This window comes from Anolis carolinensis, unplaced genomic scaffold, assembly GCF_035594765.1.
Source record: "Anolis carolinensis isolate JA03-04 unplaced genomic scaffold, rAnoCar3.1.pri scaffold_29, whole genome shotgun sequence".
Lineage (NCBI taxonomy): Eukaryota > Metazoa > Chordata > Lepidosauria > Squamata > Dactyloidae > Anolis > Anolis carolinensis.
In genome coordinates, this window is record NW_026943838.1 from 482,508 (window position 1) to 484,743 (window position 2,236).

Genomic DNA, 2,236 nt, shown 5'->3' on the forward strand with positions numbered 1-2,236 from the left:
CTCATAATAGAGAGAAGGAGACGGAATAAAAAACCAGGCTGGGCTGAGCAACAGGGAGCCTCAGGAGCATATGCTACTCATCTCTCTCTTGGCGGCTCCAGGCAGTCAACCAGTGCCCGTCTTTACTGAACAAGGGGTGGGGAAAGGACAACATGTATATCTTCTTTTCCTCCATGTCTGTGTTGTTTTGAGGCTCATTTCAGTCCACTTCTTATCCCATTTCCTTATCACTCACACTGAGGAATGATTGTTTCTGTTCTTCTTCACAGTAGATAACGGGGAGAAGAGCCATGTATGCACCAAGTACAGGAAGCATTTGGGACACAACGAGGGCCTTCGTCGAGACCAGCAAGCCCACAGAGAAGATGGAGGTTCTGCCAGAGAAAGGCCCAACAAATGCAATGTATGTGGGCAGTGTTTTACCCAAAATATGGCACGTGTGCTTCACAAGACACTCGATGCTGGGAAAAGCCATCTTAAAGGGAAAGTATCTGCAAAATGTGTGGTGAAACACAAGAAATTTCACACAGGTCAGGAACCATACAGATGCCAGGAGTGTGGGAAGTGTTTTGTTTCCAGTTCAGCCTTGGTGAGGCTCAAAAGACTCCACACAGGAAAGAAGCCATACAAATGCCAGGAGTGTGGGAAATGTTTTGCTGACAGTTCAGCCTTGGTGAGCCACAAAAGACTCCACACAGGAGAGAAGCCATACAAATGCCAGGAGTGTGGGAAATGTTTTGCTTCCAGTTCAGACTTGGTGAAACACAAAAGACTCCACACAGGAGAGAAGCCATACCAATGCCAAGAGTGTGGGAAATGTTTTACTACCAGTTCAACCTTGGCGAGCCACAAAAGACTCCACACAGGAGAGAAGCCATACAAATGCCAGGAGTGTGGGAAATGTTTTGCTTCCAGTTCAGACTTGGTGAAACACAAAAGACTCCACACAGGAGAGAAGCCATACCAATGCCAGGAGTGGGAAGTGTTTTGCTTCCAGTTCACACTTGGTGAGGCACAAAAGACTCCACACAGGAGAGAAGCCATACCAATGCCAGGAGTGTGGGAAGTGTTTTGCTTCCAGTTCACACTTGGCAAGGCACAAAAGACTCCACACAGGAGAGAAGCCATACCAATGCCAGGAGTGTGGGAAGTGTTTTGCTTCCAGTTCACACTTGGCAAGGCACAAAAGACTCCACACAGGAGAGAAGCCATACCAATGCCAGGAGTGTGGGAAGTGTTTTGCTGACAGTTCAGCCTTGGTGAAACACAAAAGACTCCACACAGGAGAGAAGCCATACCAATGCCAGGAGTGTGGGAAGTGTTTTGCTGACAGTTCACACTTGGCAAGGCACAAAAGACTCTACACAGGAGAGAAACCATACAAATGCCATGAATGTGGAAAATGTTTTACTCAGAGTTCAGCTCTTAACCAGCACCAGAGAACACATACAGGTTAAAGAACAGCCATTGTGGGTAAATGTCTGATTTAAACAGGACCCTCTGAGAAGTTCTGTGTCAGATTTGGTGGAGTCCCCGTCCTCTGTTCTCTGGAGCAGCAGAAAGCAAGCTCTGTTTGACAATCCCTCAGAGCAGTGGTTCTCAACCCGTGGTTCCCCAGATGTTTTGGCCTTCAACTTCCATAAAGCCTAACAGCAGGTAAACTGGCTGGGATTTCTGGGAGTTGTAGGCCAAAACACCCGGGGACCCACAGGCTGAGGACCACTGCTTCAGAGCGTTAAATATGATTGTCTTGTCACCTCATCTGAAAAGAAATAAACCAAATATGATTCCATCAGTTGTTCCTTTGGGCTTAGTTTCCAGCTCCATTTCCACCTTGGTTGCAAATGTCCAGTTTGTGAACGTTGTTTCCCTACAGAAACATCCTCTGTTTTCCTCTTTAGTCAGGAGTGGTTAGTTTGCATATTGTAAATATCCGTAATGGGAGGGATCCAGAGTTAGCCCCTTCCCTTTAAGACAGTGGTTCCCAACCAGTGGTCCATAGACCACCAGTGGTTTGCAAGAACTAAAATATGGTCTGCCTTCAAACCTTCTCTTCCTTTGCCGCCTTTTCTCTTGCCCTTCCTTCCCTTTTCTTTTCTTTGTTCTTTCTATCCTTGTCTTCTCTTCCTTCTTTCCTTCTATCTTTGTCTTCTTGTCCCTTCCCTTTACCTTCTTTTCCCTTGCCCTTCCTTCCTTCCTTCCTTCCTTCCTTCCTTCCTTCCTTCCTTCCTTCCTT

At 46.7% G+C, this 2,236-nt stretch overlaps 1 pseudogene; it reads left to right on the top strand.

Annotated features, from left to right (window-relative positions):
• Positions 1-248: 248 nt before the first annotated feature.
• Positions 249-1,792, top strand: LOC134292343 (zinc finger protein 93-like; annotated as a pseudogene).
• The last annotated feature ends 444 nt before the right edge of the window (positions 1,793-2,236 follow it).